At 41.7% G+C, this 19,573-nt stretch overlaps 1 protein-coding gene across 5 annotated transcripts in view; it reads right to left on the bottom strand.

The window, feature by feature from the left end:
- SLC26A5 (solute carrier family 26 member 5) overlaps window positions 1–13,835 on the bottom strand; it is a 37,216-nt gene extending 23,381 nt beyond the window's left edge. The window contains exons 1-2 of one of the 5 annotated variants that reach the window (XM_042792724.1): window positions 13,728–13,834; window positions 1,944–1,980 (exon numbers count right to left, since the gene is read on the bottom strand). The gene's annotated coding sequence lies outside the window, so the exon portion shown is untranslated. Of the gene's footprint in view, window positions 1–1,943; window positions 1,981–12,903; window positions 13,701–13,727 lie in introns of those variants that run through there. The other 4 variants (XM_042792722.1, XM_042792723.1, XM_042792725.1 and 1 more) reach the window with 4 other exon arrangements.
- Between the last annotated feature and the right edge of the window lie 5,738 nt (window positions 13,836–19,573).

The following is a 19,573-nucleotide window of genomic DNA, read 5'->3' as shown; positions in this document are numbered from 1 at the left end:
ATGACAGGTTCCCGCAACAGGTGATGGAGCAGCTGACAAGAAGACATGCTCTGCTGGACCTGATACTTATAAACAAGGAAGAACTGCTCAGGAATATGAAGCGTGGGGGCAGCCTTGACTGCAGTGACCATGAGATGGTAGAGTTCAGGATCCAGCAAGAAACAAGACATATAACAGGTTTACAACCTCAGACTTCAGGAGAGCAGACTTTGGCCTGTTCAGGGACCTACTTAGAAGAATCCCATAGGATATGTTCCTGAAGAGAAGAAGGATCCAGGAGAGATGGCTGATTTTCAAGGATTATCTCCTCCAGACTCAAGAATGGTCCATCCTGAGTAACAGGAATTCAAGAAAGAGTGGTAGGAGGCATGTGTAGATGAACAAGGAGCTCCTGACAAAACGTAAAAGAGGCATATGAGAAGTGGCAGCAAGGACGAATGATGCAGAGACACTTTGAGCAAGCAGGGACAGGTTTAGGTAAGCCAAAGTCCACCTGGAGCTGAATCTGAAGGACATGTATGGCAACGAGATGGGCTTCTACAGGTATATCAGCAGCAAGAGGAATACTATAGAAAACGTGGGCCCTCTACTGAAAAAGTGACAAAGGACATGGTGGAAGATCAACTTTGTCAGTCTTTACTGGTAAGATCAGCCTTCAGCAATCCCAGCCCCTGAGATCAGTGGGAAGTCTGGAGCAAGGAAAACATAAATCAATGGAAAAGGATCTGGCAAGGGAATCTTTAAAACAGATTGGACATACACACATCCATGAGACCCAACAGGACACACCCATGAGGGCTAAGGGAACTGGCTGGTGTCATTGCAAGGCCACTATCAATTATCTTTGAAAGGTCATGACAACTGGGGAGCTTCCTAAGGACTGGAAGAAAGCCAGTGTCACTCCCACTTTCAGGATAGGTAAGAAGGACCTAGGGAAATACAGGCTGGTCAGCCTCACCTTGATCTCTGGAAGATGATGGAACAAGTAACCCTGGAAATAATTTTCAAACATGCTAAGGATAAGAAGGTGATTAAGAATAGTCAGCATGGATTTATGAAGGAAAAAATCATGCCTCATCAACTTGTTAGTCTTTTATGATAAGATGACTGGTTTAGTGGAATATGGAACATAGTGATATTCTTTATCTTGTATTTTTGAAGGCTTTGTAAGGCTTTGTCTCTCATAGCATCCTCAAAGACAAGCTGATGAAGTGTGGGTTAGCTCAACAGACAGTGAGGTGGACAGAAAACTGGCTGAACTGCCAGGCTCAAAGGGTTGTGATTATCCACATGAAGTCCAGCTGGAGGTCAGTCACTACTGCAGTACCCCAGATGTTGATACCTCAGGCAATATCATTTAATATATCCATAAATGACCCTGATAATAGGACAGAGTGCACCTTCAACAAGCTTGCAGACGATACAAAACTGAAGAGAGTGGTTGATGCACCAGATGGTTATGCTGTCATTCAGAAGGACTTTGATGGGCAGAAGATATGAGCAGACAGGAACCTCATGAAGTTCAACACAGGGCCCCATGCAACAACAAACACCAGGGGTTAAACCATCTGGAAAGTGGCTGTGCAGAAAAAGACCTGTGGGTTCTGGTGGACAAAAAATTTGAACATAAGCCCGCAATGTGTCCTAGCAAAGAAGGCCAGCAGTATCCTAGGCTGTGTTACACAGAGCATAGCCAGAAGGTTGGAGGAGGTAATTCTTCCCCTCTCCTCAGCACTGGTGAGGCACATGTGGAGTGCTGGGCCCAGTTCTGGGCTCTCCAGTGCAAGAAAGACATGGGCAATCCTGGAGAGGATCTAGCAAAGAACCACAAAGATGATTAAGAAATTGGAGCACCTGACGTATGAGTGGCTGAGAAAGCTGAGATTGTTCAGTCTGGAGAGGGGAGGAGGGGGTGGGGAAATCGTATCAATGGATATAAATACCTGATGCAGCAGGGAGTAAATAGGCAGTGGGCACAACCTGAAATACAAGAAATTCTGTTTAAACAGAAGGAAAAAAAAAAATTACTGTGAGCATGATCAAACAGTGGAACAGGTTGCCCACAGAGGTTGCAGAGTTTCCATCCTTGGAGATACCCATAACCTGACTGGACATGGTTTTGGGCAACCTGTTTGAGCAAGTGGGTTGTACTCTATGATCTCCAGATGTCCCTTCAAGCCTCAACCATTCTTTAATTCCATAATGGTCCCTTATGTCATTATTCACATCGAATGTATTTTTTCCGGTAATTAATTGGTCTATTCTGGTAACATCAGCCTCATTTACAAATTAAGAAGCAGTTTTAATCAGTCTTAACCAGAAAACCCACTCGAACAAATTAGAACAAACAAAAACTATAGTCGCATGCAAAAGGCACAGACCAAATCAGTTCAGAGGCTTGGTTTTGGCTAAACTGTTCCAATAAAACGAGAATACAATACCAAAACATTTCTATCTAAGGTTTTAAAAACATGCACGCCTTTTTCCTGTTCCTAAAGACATAGCAACAAAAAACAGCCCCCTGCTAACCCCAAGCAATTCAGGTCCCGACTGGGAGACCTACTTTCCACATTCAAGTTTTTTAAGCTTCAAGTATATTGGTTAATATTCGGAAAAGCCCCACAAGTTTGTAATGTAAATCTAGATGTGGAGAGGTCTTAACATCTCCAGTTCCTTTCTCATTTCTGTACACATGCCTGGATTCTTCCAGGTACTATAAGCATATACAGAACAACAGAAGTTCAGTCCTGCCAATGTTAGTCATGGTAAAATAAATGATATAGACATATTTGACTAACTGAACAGGGCTCATCTCTAAATCAGTTACCCAGATGATGGCAAGTGCTAGCCTGAAATACTACCAGAGGTCACAACCTAAGTTTCACCATCACTCAGTCTGAAGGTTTTTAAACTGTAGATTAAGCATTTCTGATTCTGTTTGAACAAGGAAGTTATACTGCACTGAATCATGAGAACCATCTAACACAAAAGTAAACCTGAGGAAGGATATGATAGGATCTTACGTTTAGCTATGGTTCACAGTGAATACCAGAACAAAGAGAACAAATCACAAGCCATTAAAAGAGATCCTAAATCTACTCCAAAACTATAACTGGATGCATAATTTTCTGTATTCCGTGTCACGTCACCAAGTTCATCATAACAGCCCTATATAACCACGGTCTCTGATGATAATTTTGAATATTAAGTTGTAGATAAAGATGGGGGCCTTTAATATCATCCACTTCTTTTGCAAAAGCACACACAGAGCAAGGACTGAGATGTTGCATTTACAACAGATGATATGCATTGTCCATAGAGTAGAAAAATAGCAGCATTTTGCGACTGGTTGAAGTGTCTCTCCCAGTGTTTGATGCATAGCAATATGACACACTGCCACCAGAGATATCCAAGGCTTGGAAATCCAGTCTTGCCCTTCACTCCCAGCACACTCAAGGAAGAACAGAAGTAGGTACTGTCATTTTCATAAAGTCAAAACTTACTGCTATGATTTCTGAAAACTCCCAGGCCTTTATCACAAGGAAGAGAAAAGCAATCTCTGGGCATCTGAGTCTTTAATTAGTAGAGGAATACTGCTCTCGGACAACCTTTGAACTTCATGGCAAGAATAAAATTAAAAAGCTATAAAAGAAACACTGCCATTAATCTTATCAGCCAGATAAGAGTTGAGCTGAAGTAGTTAAAAGCTGTATGCAAAAGACTTAAGAGGTAGCAATTCTTTATCTGACTGATAAAGGCCTATCTTATGTCTTTACTGCTATTATCAAATTGAAGGTGTTAAAGAAGTGAAGCAAACATCAAGTTTTAACACTATCACTAATAATTAAGTACTTTTCCTTCCCAATTTTAGATAATAAAGGAGGGCTGTCAAGCCATCTACACTGATTCTTGTAGAGGACAATAATTTTTGATCCAGTCCACATGAATTGGAATGCAGTCATAAAATTTATGAGGACCATGACTTGGCTGCTGTTCCTTATAATCAAAATATGACTATGGGAATGGAAAAAAAAAAAAAAAAAAAAGAAGCTGGAGACATGAATAATAGTGTACTGTGTAACTATTGCAGCTTTCATAGGCTTATAATTACAAAATGGGGCACTTTTGCTCCTAACTTTGTGTATCTAAACTGAATGTATCTGAACTACCTAATGCAACAGGGGGGAGTCAGTGGCAGATCCACTGACTTGCCTGTTTTAAAAGAGCAGAAAAGCTTTCTTCTGGTAGCTAAGCACAGAGTTGCTTTAAATAGTGGAAAAGCACAGGTGCACAGTACTAGCAGAAAAAGACATCTGTGCTGGGGAATTCCAAGTTTGATCATGAACTGAAAAATCTATGAAGTAGTTTGTATCTTTAAGCTTACAAATACAGGTGACTGCCATCAGCCAAAGGGCTGGTGAAAATACTGCCACTCTATGTAAAATATGTTCTCCCAAATAAACACTGAAAAGCAGAGTCATTGCAAGGTCTGTTCCTGCCGTCTGAAGAGGCTAGATAAAAACTGAGGCAATTTTAGGAACCACATGTTCCCTCATTTCTTTCTTTCCTCTCTGGCCTCTTTCCCAAGTGCCCTATGCCTTTTCACTTTATCACCTTGAGTGGTATGTATAAAATTAGACTAGGCTGGAATAATTTTTTTTTTTAAAAAAAACAGCACAAAGGTGTAATATGACTGGGTGGGGTCATAAGGAATGTGTTCTTCTAGTTTTCTTGGACTGTTCTTATCACCCTACTTCCTCCCCCGCTACTCCCACTTAATCCACTAACAAATAGATTTTTTAGACTTGTAGCATTTACATGTAAAGCTTCACAAATATAGAAGTGACTTGTGAAGCAAACAGAATTTTCCTTATGCAGGTCCTAAACTAATAAATGCACTCCAAGAGTGAATCTTTGGGAAAAAAAAAAAAGACAAGAAATAAAAATTAGGACCTTGAATTCCTATACAGCTTTTAGGCAGGCAAAATTTCCACTCTACTACACACAGAAAGGCAAGAGGGCTACATAATGTGTTGGGTCATGTGAAAAAAGCTCCTCCACACATCCACAGAGTTACTCAGAGGGACAATGGCAGGACAGAGAGCCTGGATAAAACCCTGCTGGGCTAATCCCAGGTCCATCACTGGAACCATCAGCCCATGAAAGGCTCATCTCCACCAGTCCAAAGCAGCACAGGAGGGTCAGCTATAGGACCATGGGAGTTCCTGCCAGCTCTGGGTGTGAGAGCACCTACCTTTAAGAGTAAGAGCATAGTGGGGACAGTTACTGGGACCTGGGAAGTCCTGGACAGCGATGTGCATGTGCATGTGATGGTCTGTACCAGCAACCGGAGTGAGTCTACAGCCTTGAGGCCTTATATGGCCAGCTGCCAGCAAGTGGGGGGACTGGGATGCAGGAACTAACCACTAGACAGATTGAGTGTCTGAGCCCAGTTGCTGGAGGGATCCACGTTGTACATACATATATACGTGTGTGTATATCTATATAAGTACATAGAGTCTCACCCTTGGACCTCTGTCCTGGTTAGTCAGAGAGGGGAAGATGAGGCTGTTGGTGTTGCCTGTCTAAATGTAGATATGCTCTGTGTGTGTGTGCCTGTTAGGAATACATCTTCAGCCTTGATACCGGTTGGACCTGGGGATATGGAGCAGCAGCCTTGCCTTCCTTAGGCTGTTGGATTCAGTAGGATATATTTTCCTCTAATAAACTGATCTTATCCACTGAAAAGAGTGTAACAACAACATGCGAGGCAGAGAGATCATCATCTCAGAAAACAGTAACAAATTAGACCTATACAAAGAAAAAAAAAAAGATTATGTAACTGATAAGGAGTAGTTTATATTTCATGTTCCTTGCCAAAAAATACTTTAGCCTGTAAAGATTTACTCCACAGACTAATGAATTCATTAGTATCTTAATCATATCACTTATCAACCAGCAATCTTGTTTGTTTTCGACAAGAAAATGTTTTGGGAACCTGTTATGATGATTGAGCTGTTTAATCAATTCCACATAAAACAAATAGCTGGAGCACTTTGAGCAGCAGAACACTGGTCTCCTTCCCTCTCAGATATAGATAAGAGATGGCTTCTGTTTCCAGTGTAAACACGCTGATGACCATGAGAACCCATGGAAATTTGATCATTCTTATTCCTGCTTTTTGTGGCTTTAGTGACCTTAGGTCTGAATCTGCCTCCCTCACCCCTTTTGAAATCCAAAAGTAGTAGCTAGTGATAGTGGAATCAGATACGTTAATCAGAATGCTACCGTGGCCGATGACCCCTTTGTCATGCTTAAGCCAACTGATAAGGACGTACACCCCCTCAGAGTCAGGTAATCATTAGCTAGCTTCATTCTTCCAGAGGCAATCCACTGCCAAAAGATGCTGGAGCAGTCTTCATCGTAAAGCTCCAGCTGATGATCAGAGAAGAGAACATAAATCAAGATCATGCACACACCCCAAGATAACTCTGAATAATTTCTACAGCTCATGTGACCTGAGTGCACTAATGACCTCCAGCAGCTGGTTCCTTTTTTCTGTCAAAGTGGAACAAGCAGATATCAAACAAGTGTCTGTGCAGAAGGGAGAAGTTACATTATATAATTCCTTCAGCAGAGAAGCCACCAAAGGAGTCCTCTCCCTCTGTATCTGCTTCATCAACCCTGTTTACACACATCACTAGCCTCTGAAGTGCTGCATCAAACTAAAAATAAACAAAACAAAGCAGAAGGTTGTTATTTATAACCAGAATCATTTCAGTCATCATGTTTACAGTACAAACCTCTCAAGTCACAGGGGAAGCTGAAGGGTAGTAAAACACAATGTGGTCACAGGAAGAAATAACTGGGGTGAGGGGGAGGGAAGAAGAGGGGGTTTAGGATAGGATTATACATTTATATTCCAGTTTCACTGCTGATAACAAGGCATGAAGTAACTACCTTACCTAACTAATATGGGGTTTTGAAACATCTCCAAGGAGCCTCTACAAGGTTTTCTTCCTAATACTTTCTGAAAGGATTTTCTCCTCTGCAGAACGGGCTACAGCCATTGCCATACCTGAAGAAATTCCTCGAGAACTGTTGTTTCTGATAAAGCCAAAGAACTGCAGCATAGGGCAGACACACTCTGGGAAAGCAGCAATGATAAATAGTTACCTAAGCTGCAACTCTCTTCCTGCTAGTTTTGAGAGAGAAGTTCAATTTCTCTATCCATGTTAGGATCTGCATTTGGAAGAAACATTTAATTCTTGGCAACTACTCTGTAACACGTTTTCTGTGTGTATCTTTTGTGCACTAGGTATCAAACCAAATCCTACAGGAGCAGTAAGTAGGACGTGATTGTGACAGATCCTGTTCCCAATTATGCAACTGCTGCTTGGTTAAGATTATATTATCCAAGCGATAGTGTTTTCCTGTCTCCTATGTACTTAAGGGTGTTGCTTCATGTTCTGAAGGGGATTGCCAATCAGTGGGAATGACCTTCCTCAACATCTTGATGCCGAAGTTACACATAAAGGCCATGAGTGCACAAACACAGGCCAATACTACTTTTCCTTTAAATATTTAAAGTTATTAGTGAGCAAAATGAACATGTAGGGCAGTTTCTCTGGTAAGTACTTCGCAGCAACCCTCTGTTTTATTTGCAGACTTAACTTATGGCTCCACATTTCTTCTGTGGCTCATGACAGAGCTCACATTTTAATGTGAGACAGCCCTGTGTCTGCTCTTAACTATGCTAGTAAAAACACTAACCTTCGCACAGCTAAAGAAATTACTTCACAGTCCTAAACAGAGCCATCGAATAAGATGGGTAATATACAGAAATTGCTTTGGCCTGATGCTAGTTACTTGTCGGTGCTGAACATGTTCATATGTTGAAGGTTCTATGCTACAGAGTACAGGAATGATAAAACAACCTACCAGGCCAATGTCCTTGCAGTTATACTTTAAGTTTACTAGGCTATTGAAGCACAGGACTTTCAGATGTGTTGGAAAGGTCTTCATAAATCAGTGGCATTTATTAGGTAGAACTGAAGATATGTATGTTCTGTGAAGAGCTCTAAGACAGTAGTGGTGTTCATCACCCAAGCATGCAGTAAAGCTAAGAATCCACCTACCAAAACATCATCTATACCAGATTTGTAAAGATATCAGTCACAGAGTTTACTTCAAACAGGTCTGTGGGGGCAAAGAGTTATCCAGCTGACTCTTCAAGCATGTTTGGCAGAACAACCCAGCATGAATAGATTCCTGCCACAGCTAATACTACATCAGGGTGCCATAAGGGAGGAACTGGAAGAGCAACAAGGGTGTCTGGGCTGAGGATCATCACATGAAATGAAAAAAGGTTCATTGAGTAATTTTATGATGACTTCTTGCAAGAACCTTCCCTCCTCAGAAACACATATGCAAAAGAGACAAATGTCACCAGAAAGCAGGGGAAAAGAAAATCAGACTCACGAGATCTGTAGTAAGTTAAAGACTCAGGTCATCTGTTCAGCTATGTGGACACAAATACAGCACCATCTATAGCATTGCAATGCCATAGTAAAAAAAAAAAAAAAAAGATAATAAGCATTGATTTTAAATACAAAACTGGCAAAGAAATAAAAAGAGAAACACATAATAGAAAACTGAAAACAAGAAAAGTAGTACAGAGCAAAATTCCAAATTGAACAATGAAATAGACCAGAGACAGAACATAAAGAAGCAGTAAACCTGAAAGAAATAGGGAGGGCTCAGAAAACAATGTTAACACAAAGCTGTGTATCTATGGCTCTATCCTAGTAAAGGATGAGATGCAGAGTTAAATCACAGCATGCTGAAGTGGTAACTGAATTCAGGTCTAGCTTTCTCTGGGAAATGACTTTAACCATGTTATGCCATCAAGTTATAACAGCAACAGCAAAACTTCAGTAATCAGAGACGATATTACAGATACTTATATCTATGAAAGATCTGTAGTTTTATTCCTGACATGACACTTCAGACATGCCTTAGCAAAGCTCCATGAGAACAGGAACAGGCAGCTCCCTGTGGGCACCTCTGAGTAGCAACATAAGTTTTCTCCTGGATGGTATATGGAGTTTTGAATTCTACTCCATGAAAACCAGGTGCCCAAAATTGAAATTTTGTAATGCTTAATCAACTCAATCCTTAATTTAGTCTGGCTCTACTAGACGGAAATTCAACAAGAATCCAATTGCAATCTTTGATTTGGATTGGAAAATTCTGTCCATGCTTTAGTTATGATAGGTTTTCTGAGGCGTTCTCAAAAGTCCCAGCCCTGCCTCATAACCCGATTTCCATAAAATAAATGAACAATTCGACCTTAGCTCTAGCCCAGTCTGGATGTCAGAATCTCAGGTTTTCAATTAAAAGATTAAAATCTATTAATTTGCTAAAAAAAAGACCCAACCCAGAACAACCTACAACACCACAAGAACACAAACAAAATTGGACACAACAAAGGGTAGGCAACAGTCAAAGCAGAGCAGCAAAACTTGATCCACCGCCTGTGCAAAACTGGTAAGAATTCTTCGGTGAAGCCTGGAGAAAGAGAAACTCCACCCAGGCAGTGAAAATACAGATTCATTGTCAAAAAACCTCCCAAGATGGCAATCACACTATTATTTGTCACATGGAAGGTCTTCCCAGCTTGCTACTGCACAAAACAAAAGAAACAGTTAATGCAAGTCTTTAACAATAGTAGTCCAAGTTCCCGCATAGGCCAATTATTCATGTATGTATTCTTATGATCATTAATAAAATCTAAATCTTATCAATGCAACTGACTTGCAAAACCCATTCAAAACCCCATGGAAATACTTGACATTGCCTGTTTGTTTAGAGCTTTCTCATTACCAGGGCACATGGAAAATGCCCACAAGACCTGGACTTCTCTGCTGCTTATACTTCTGAAGAACAAAAAGCTATAGATAACTAGCTGTGAAATAATAGCAATGACAAATTTTGTAGCCATATTAAGAAATACTATCAAGAAGGACTATCTGGCAGGACAACATCCTGCTGGCTAACAGATCTAGGGAAGGAAACATAAGGGAAGTGTTTAATTCATTAAACTTAACTGGGAAATCAATAGGCTAATTTGAGCTTGAGAATTTTAGCTTCAGCATGGTCTTCTTGTGCTAAAAGTTACAGATCTACCAAACGATCAGACAGAAAGACACATGCATTAGAAAACCAATTCGTATGGAAAAATTATATCAGCAATGAAATAGAAGAAAAAATAGCAGTCAGCAGTTCATCTTCATCAGATCCAAAAGGGAATAAACACTGGATCATGGGGAAATGCATGAAAGATGCCAAAAGACCCTTGTGTAAAGCTATTCAGAAAAATATGACAAGTATGAAGAAATGAGGGAACCCATGAACCTTGAGTTGTGAATTAAAAAAACCTGTTTCAGTATTGGAGAGAAGATGGCATAATTAGTAGAAAAGAATGAAAGACTTTCTGGCTTTCTCCCTCTGTGCTAATGTTAGCGCCAGAAGAATGGATGGCTGAAGTGACACAACCTCTTCCTAGGAATTTTGTATACCCTGATTTAATCATCAAACTGATGTCTAATGTACATGCACAGATATAGTGTCATTGTAATTTCATTATTATTTGAGATTCACTGTCCTTCCATTATATGGCCGAAGGTCTGACACTACCATGTAGGACAACGATTTGAGAAACTGGATACCTTTAAGAAGTTGCTAGGCAAGTTACCATAATGTAAATGCTTCCGTCACTGTGCATTCAAACTGGGAACTAGGGGACAATGATACATTAAGCCTTAACAGCTGCCTATTAAATCAGACACAGTTTAGGCCTAATTATTTCTGGTCGCAGGCCAATCCTGTCCAGTTTACATTACTTGTAGCTGCTACTACCACACTGACCTCTATCTTGGTAACAACTGGCGTAACCAAAGTTCAAGCTGAGCAAACCAGCATGGCTACGACAGCCTGTGTAGGGGAGGGCTATCACAGAGAAAACCTGGAGCAAAAAGACCTCACCAAAACATATAGTGAAGACTTGTCTTTTCTAGAGGAGAACTTCCTCATGACACAAAAAAAGCAGCAGGCTCCAGAGTGACAAATTCCATTGTAGCTCCCCAATGGAGTTGACTTTAGCAGATGATCAGTCAAACCAAGAGAGGCAGAGGAGCTCGAAGGACTCTCTGCTTCTCTAGGCTGTCCACGAGCTGCACAAAAGTCTTGGTCACGTTTACAGAGGCTACAGCTACACAGCTAAATAGTAGTTTAAGACAATAATGGTCTGTCTATGCTATAATAATAGTCAAAGCAGATAAACATATGTTCAGTTCCTCTTTCTCAAGTTATTAGCAAAAGAACAATGTTACTGCAGCCATGTGTTAGATCTGTGCCTCTACATTGCATGATTTTAGTGTCATGTTAAATAATAACCAAGCTCCCATGTGGTTTTGGAATATTTAAGCTTTAAAAACATTGCATCCTTGGGAACAGACTACTATACCTATGAAGAGCTGTGTGCTAAAGACATGATTTAAACCACAGTAATGGACTAGAAGCTCCAAACAAAAGACAATACTTGACAGCTGTTTAGTGCCCCAAGTCTTCAGATCTGATGGCTGAACCCAACAGAGCACTTCAGTAAGCACTTAGCTCAGAAAATTGGTCTCAGATTGTGGCAGAGGCTAAAGACTTTCCCATTTCCTAAGCCCTTTCCTCCAGGATCATGCTCAGCTACCTTCACTTTTTAAAATTTTAAGTATGTCAGCCTTTAAACAAACTGTTACCCTACACCGAGTTTGTACAGTACAGCCAAAAATCCACATCAGCTCTGGACAGATTACTTAGGCAGAGGAAATACAGTTTAGTGATCAGAACCCAAGCCTGGCAGTAGCAGCAGGTTTTCTTCTTATTAGACTTTGAGCTTTTCTTCACTGAAACGTGATTCTGGTTATAACCCAATAATGCCTCAGCTCCCCCCACAAATATACCTTTAAGTGCGAGACTGCTGAGTTTAAGGCCCTCAAGTCTATACACGGAGGTAAATGCTATCTCAAATGAATATGATTTATCAGCTACCAAGAGCAGCTTTGCATGAGTGAAACTCCGTTCTCTCCCTATAGCCTTTCCCGATTTCATTTCAGAGATGTTTCACACCATGTTGCAAGATAATTAATAAAATACTTTAGGAATACTGCTAAAGGCAGAACTGGAACAGCTATCAGGTCCTGAGAAGGCTTGGAATTGACATAAACCAAGTATTTTAAAGTGTGATTACTATCACTTGAGGAAGGCCAATGCAAGGGTTGATCCCCACAGAGTTAATTCAGTGCAAGCCACCTACACGTGGTTGCTTCTGAAACAGTACAGTTAATTACCTTAGTCTTTGCCATTTCTACAGCTGCTAGTAAAGTAGCATCTTACTTATGAAAATTCTGTAATACGTATCAAGACACCTGTTAACCCAGAATACATTCTATTGCACATTTAGTAGAATACTTTTAAAAAGTCTGTCTGAAAATTTTTGCCTTCCTTTGTGAAAACTTCAGCCAGAAAAATTCCAGTGGCCAAACTCCTGTTAAGACTGTCAGTCATCCTCATCCAAACCAATGCCGTACAACGGTGTTACTGTGACAGATGTGAAGAATTCTGAATATACATTCTGCTGAATCATCATCAGAAATAATGGCTGTTTTTTTTTTGTTTTTTTTTTTTCTTACTACTGGACTATCTCTAAATGCCTGCTGCAACAGCCATTTGGGTTATCTGAAAGTTTGAAGCATCCTGAAAACAGCTTTCAACAATATTTCAACGTTCAGACAATTAAAAGTTTTGTGACAGCTGTATGGGCACCAACACAGCAAATTTAAGCCTACTTACTTTTCTGGCTGGCTTTCCCTGCTTCTTTCACCGATCCCTTCTAAGGAGTTCAAAATGTTCCCAACAGTTCACAGACCAGAAGTTGAAAAATACTGACACAGGGAAAGGCACAATCTTATTCCTTGCCAGAAAACTGGGGGGTGGTGGTGAATAGTTCAATCAAGGTTTTGGAAAGGTCTTGAAGATCTTTGGGCTGAAGCTAGTAACAAAGCGCAAAGCAGTTATTTCGTGTTATTACAAGACTTCTTGGACAGTAGCTCTGACCTAAACTCACAGCCTGCGGCTTAACGTCAGAGGATTGCAGCCACCAGACGAGGAAATGACTGATCTCTCAACCTTCCTCTTGTTTCCTCTTTCATTTTATTTTTTTTTATTTTTATTTTATTTTTTTCGCAAATTAACCCGGGTGTTTTGCGTGTACCTTACAGTTACCAGCAGCGTGGGTGCTGTTTGCCGAGCTTTACGGAGCGCGTTAAGGAGAGGGCGCAGACCAGCCCGGCTGCCTGGGGAAGGCGCCGAGGCGAGCACCACGTTCACGACCGCCTTTTAAACCGCTCTTATCGCCCGCGGAGCGCCAGCACCTCCGCCGGGGTGAGGAGGCAGGTAGAGGGGGCGAAGGGAGCAGGGAAGGGACGGGGAGAGGCGGCAGCACCGTGCGAGACCCCCACACACACCCCCTGTCCCCCTCAGCCAAGCTGAAGCTACCAGCAGCGGGAGAGCGCGACCCCGACCCAGCGCTCCCCACGGCGAGACTCGCCCCCTCAGGAGAAATCCCCTCAGACGAGATCCCGCCGCCGGCCTCGCACACCGCGCGCTCCGCTCACCTCCAGGCGCTGCCTCCTTCCCGCCCGGCACCGGCCGCCGCCTCCCCTCCCCTCCGCGCCCAAGGTGAGCGCCAGGGGCGCGGGGCGGGCGGCGGCGGGCCGCCAGCCCCCGCCTCCTCCCCGGCCGGCCGCGGGTGAGCGCGGGCGCGGCTGGGACTCGTAGTCCACTCCGCAGCTCCCACCGGGCGCGCCCCCGCCGCGGCCTACAAGTCCCAGAATGCCGCGGGGTCGGGGCGCGCCCCCGCCGACCGCACCGTGGCGGCCGTTAGCGGCGTGGGGCCTGCGGCGTGGGCGCTGCCTCGGGGTAGCTGCCTCGGGGTAGCTGAGGTGTCGCCCTCCAGCCCTCCCTTTGGGATGTATATGCGCACGCACGACATAGCTAATATGAATATATTCACAATTTAAATGTAAAAATATACCTAGGGAGCATGGGGTGGGCACTGGCTGGCAGTGATGCAGTAGGCAGGACGTGGCCTGGTTGGTTTTGTTGCGCGGACGTGGGGTACGCAGTGTTGTTTGTTCAATAAACCCCCAGTTGGGTTGTCCCGAAATTGCAGTGAAGAAGCCTCAGGATTTACTGCCTAAAATTAATTTGGAAGCAGACATCCATGCTCTGGCCTTTAAGAAATTAGGTATATACACCAGGCATCTGAGATGCGTGCCAGTCATGTAAATGCAAAAATAGAAATTTCTGAAGGATTTCATGTTGATTGAACACTTCAAGAGACTTACTTACAATTATTTTTCTTCGTTTTTAATGAGGAGCATATTTTTGCCAGCTCTGCTGTCTGAGAAGCACACGTGTCAGCTGGGGCCTCAGAATGATCGGTCTCACAAGTGACTGGATATAGTGTTTTATTTCTTTAGGGATGCAAATGATATGGATCAATTTCCTTGTGAATACACAGGAATTAGTAGTGAAATATCTACACAGATCTCATCTTTCAGTCCTCGCTTTATAAAAGTTTTCCAGCATAATTATAGCTCTCTCTCTTGCCCAGGAGAAAATGTTTTCCCACCTCTCTGATTCTTAGAGATTTGGTTTTTGTGTATAGAACTCGTAGGAAAAAAAATTTTAGAATTCTTACAGACTAAGAGCATGAAAAAAAACTGTAAATCCGGTGTCTACAGGTATATACTATTTTGTAAACCTTAAAATGATTCCTGGACATGTTAGCCCTTGATAGAGTTTAAGAGTAGCAAATAAAATTTAAATTAATTCAAGCTGAAATACAGTAATTTAAATGTCAATATTGTCAAACTGAGAAATTTCAAGCTCAAAACATTTTAAAAAGTTTCATTTTAAATAAGAGGTTTGTTATAACCGGTTTTATCCAAAGTAGGCTGTAACAAAAAGGCATTTTGATGAACAATTTCAGAGTGATATATTAGATATATCACATAGGTCAGACTTCATGTGGAATGGTGCTGGATGCCACTGTTATACAGAACTGGGTAAATGGAGATACTTGGGGAAAGACTTCTTTTTTGATTCATATTTATTTATCCAAAAAGCTATTTTTTTCTGAACTTGGGCATCTGTAACATTTTAGGATGCAGGTGTAATTACCTTATGAAGGTGTGGCATCGCCATTGATGTACTGAAGTTCTGAAATGCTTTATTGCCAGTAAAGCATATATTGCAGTAACATACCACAGACACACCTGTGCTTATACAACCTGCACAAAGAGGAGGGAGAGGAGAAAGCCTGAAACAAACATGGGAATATCAGATTGCCTGCTAGAAAAATCTGCAGAGATATAAATCATTTTGAATGGTACAATAATCCACACTGTGGATTATGTTACACTAATTGTGTCAATGGTTGCATTTAAATACAAGCTGGTTTTAATTTCTCATGCGCATTTTAGCATGACCCTCTGGGAAAGTTAATAGATCTTTTTATTGCTTCTTTCCATCATTGTCTAAAATGGTAAAAGATACTTCTATTCATCAGCTCTGAGAGGAGGGCAGGGATTAATATAATGCTGAAGTCAGTAGGAACAAGATGAAAAGAGGATTTTTGGTCAAAACAAAAAAAGGGAGGGGAAGTTAGTACAGAATAAACAATATGGACAGTTGGAGAGACTAAAAAAACTCTTGTGGAGGATAATTGGGGGAAATTAGTTAATGGCACACACACCAATGGAGCTGTATGATGACAGAGGGCCCAGTGTGAGCTTTGAGGGCTCAGCCGGCTCACGGGGTGGAGCAGCGGGAGCCATTGCTCTCCAGCAGCATAAGGAAAGTTGTGAGGCACTGTCAAAGGCCAGATCCACACTCACAGCTGCTTAGAGCTCCAGTCGTTGGGCTGTTTAGTTCTCAATGTCCTCAGACAGCCGCTGGTAGTGAGTATGGGCACAGGAACCAGCTGAAGGGCTGGGGAGTATGGAGACTTTTGATGCTTCTGGTTGTCTCGTTGGCACGAACATCCCATTCGGGACATCCCAAATTAGCAAACTGGGTCAGATGGGCTCCATCAACTGGGTCTCAGCCGCTCCCTAACTCTCAGAGTTCTAATAATGAGACAACTTCCTAAGGCAGAAAAAAACCCTGTATGTATTTGGGCATGGAGTCTTACGCATGTTCTAGGACAGGTTAAACCAGCTGAATTAGTAAAGTTGAAATTGTTTCCAGATTGAAGTGAAATGTGTTTAGATTTACAGGGATTTTCCCACGGTTTCGTTCTCAAAGTGCTCCTGTTATTTAGTTACTACCCACATCCTATATAGGTACATTAGTCATGCCAAGCTTTCTTATTGTCCATAATAACACAGTTATTCTAGCAGAGGCCCAAACATGAGGACATTTTCCTTTTTACCATGTGAAGTACCTTGAAAGTGGCTGAACTCAAATCCTTTAAAACATCCCTTGCGAAGGGGGTGATTTTAAATGAGCTAAGTTGGGTGTCAAGTCATGAATATAAACCAATTGAATGGCTCTGCATGTTTTCTAGCACACCTGGAGCAATATGGTATCAGCAGAAGGCTGGCGTGTATGTGCACAGTCAGTATGCAGTGAAGGAGAGACCCGGTGCTATCAGCCATCTCTCGAGGTATCAGCCATAGCATCCTAATGCAGAAGCAGCCCTGAAACCTGACTGCCCAGTACCTCCCAGAGTCCTGCCTTTGGCCTGGAGGCAATCAGGGAAGCAGCCCAGCCCTCTGAAACTGTTTCTCTGCCACTACCTCTTTCATGGATCCCCCCTGAGCAGCACAACTCAAAAGCACAACCATATCCTCCTATTTTTTTTTCCTTTTTTTTTTTTTTCTAAAGGAGCTTAGAAAACTTGTTTTCTTTCAAAAGAAATACAAATTCCAACTATAAACCCAACATTTATCTTCATCCTCCAGTGCAGTATTCCTCCATCCCTGAAATACCATTTTTACTGGGCCCCTCCTTGATGGGTGCCAGCTCAAACTCTCCCCATCAGGATCTGTGGTAATCAGCCATGCATGGGCCTAGGTCCTTAAGCTTGGTGCCAGCTTGGTCCCTTCAGCTGAAGCAAGAAGATTATGGGAAAAAAAAAAAATCATAAATCAGTAACACAGGAGGACACTAGACAGTTTGTCCACATCACCCTTATGACTTTTGCAGCCTCATACCTCACGGCTGTTTCCTCCAGCAGCAGATCCACCACCTATGGATGGTGGGTGCTCTGTCCACTCCTTCACAGGAGATGTGCTGCAAGTGGTTGCATGGTCTCAGCTGCTCCAGATTGCTAACAGCCCTTGAAGAGCTCTTTAGGTCTGCACTTAAGGTAGGCAAGCCCTTTTGCTGATCTCATTTGGTTTTGAGGCTCCCTCACCAGCTGAGGACTAAGGTGGCTCCCCTCTACAGCTAGCTTGTTTCTGTTACTCCGGTGTTGAGTCATGTTTAGTTAAGCCTCACTACAGAGCTGAACTGTGTGGTTTATCTGCTGTACCTTGCTGCTTGTGTGTGGTCCTTCCTGCATCCATCTGCAGGGCTTACAGAGCCTTACACCGGCTTTCTGCTTGGATAATAATCAACCCCCGTTCCCCATTGATGGATAAATGATGAGGTGATGCTGTGGCAGCATTTCCACCCAGTGACATCTGCCCTGAAGGGTTAGCAAGTAAATAAAATACAGATCCATGTTTATGGCTGTTGTCATGTCTCTTTCCAAATGTTTTCCTTTCTAGACTAAACAAACCAACTCTCTACTTGGAAGCTCATGGTTTCAAGGGTCCTGTTTCTGCTGCTGTACTCTACAATCTCTCCAACTTGTTTACGTTTGTATTTAAGTGAAGGGCTGAACAGCTGACAATTGTCTCTACTTTACCAGTCCTGGCAGCTGTATATATATATTTTTACAGTGTTTTACCATAAACACTTCTATTGATACAATGCAAAAATGACATTTCTTAAACTGCTTTACACTGTTGATTGTCCCCCTATAATTTTGCCAGATATTTACTCACTTTGGGTGCTGGTACCTTGCTCTTTGACAATGTCTTTTCCTCAAGTGTATTTGCTGTGTTATTTAATTTCTACCCATTTCTCTAAATTGTCAAGTTCATGCAAAGCGTAATTAAGTCTTTCAAAATACTTGTGCTGTACTCATTTCCTCCCATTAAAGTAATGTTACCACCTTTGGATGAAACAAGCTCAAGAGAAGAACATTTAGGCAATATTATGAGAATTTCAGGTTTTGGTTATTGCAGGAACTTTAGCTGGTCAGAGCTTCATCTTCCTGTATTTTTAATTTCTCTTATGTTCTCCTTATTCTACTGGAACATGGATTAATGAGCTGATAGGAGAAAGGAGGAAGACTATAAGGCATAATAAAAGTTTCAGTTTTCATAGCCATGCCTGCCAAAGTTTTATACCAGTAGATAAGCTTATTAGTACATTTTATAGCAGTGTCACTGTTTTATTGCCATTGATTATGTGCTGTGTCACCCTTGCTATTTTAACAACAATATAATGTCAGATGACTTATTGTTTTCAGACCTATGGGAGAAAAAATAAAACAGCACATACACAGAGGATGCCATATGTGCATGCTACCTTGTGTGCTGTAGGAATGGAAAAAATGTAAAGAGCTTCCTAGAATCTAGAAAGGGCAAATGACAGTATCACTTGGGAATCTACCAGTGGGGATGATTTTCTTGAGAAAAGCCTGTGTGCAGTTTATAGTGAGTTCTGTTGAAATGCTGTATGGGATTTCTCAGTAGTCATGATTACATATGTTATTCAAAGGATATAAATACAATTGTGAAAAGCAGCTTCTCTGGTTATGCTGGCCTCTTACCTGGAAAGAGAAGTCAGATTAAGTGCCTCGTATCTAAAGTCTTAAAAATAAATTAATTCCCTAGCAACACACTAGCTACACATGCATTTTAGATTGAAATATCACCCATCTATTGACATATTAGGGCAAATAAAATTATCTTTAAAAATAGGAGCATTTATATCTTGATTTTTGTTTGTTCAATGGGTGAAACTTTTATTACAATATTTTAAAATCTCTTGCCCAAACATTAAGCTATTATATTCTTTAATAACCTCATTTTTTTTCTTCCTGCTCTTTCTCTGAATAGATCTTTCATATTTTTTCAAGGATTGAAAGCACGCACATGGTTCTCCAGAACAATACAGTGAGTTTGCAGCTGCAGGAGGCTGGGATCTTCCAGTAAGTTTCCAGGTCTGTCAGAGGTCTGTTGCATAATTTTGACCAAGCCAAGGTTTTGACTAGTTGGTCAGTGAATGACCTTCTTTTTAAATGCACTGCTCAGGTACCTTTGATCAAAAACCTCTTAAAAATTCAAAACATCTTAGGTGGCTGAGCATGAGTGTGTAACAAACACCGTTCTGGTTCAGA

This window comes from Tyto alba, unplaced genomic scaffold, assembly GCF_018691265.1.
Source record: "Tyto alba isolate M040663 unplaced genomic scaffold, T.alba_DEE_v4.0 Super-Scaffold_2, whole genome shotgun sequence".
NCBI lineage: Eukaryota > Metazoa > Chordata > Aves > Strigiformes > Tytonidae > Tyto > Tyto alba.
This window is presented reverse-complemented; position numbering and strand designations above follow the sequence as displayed.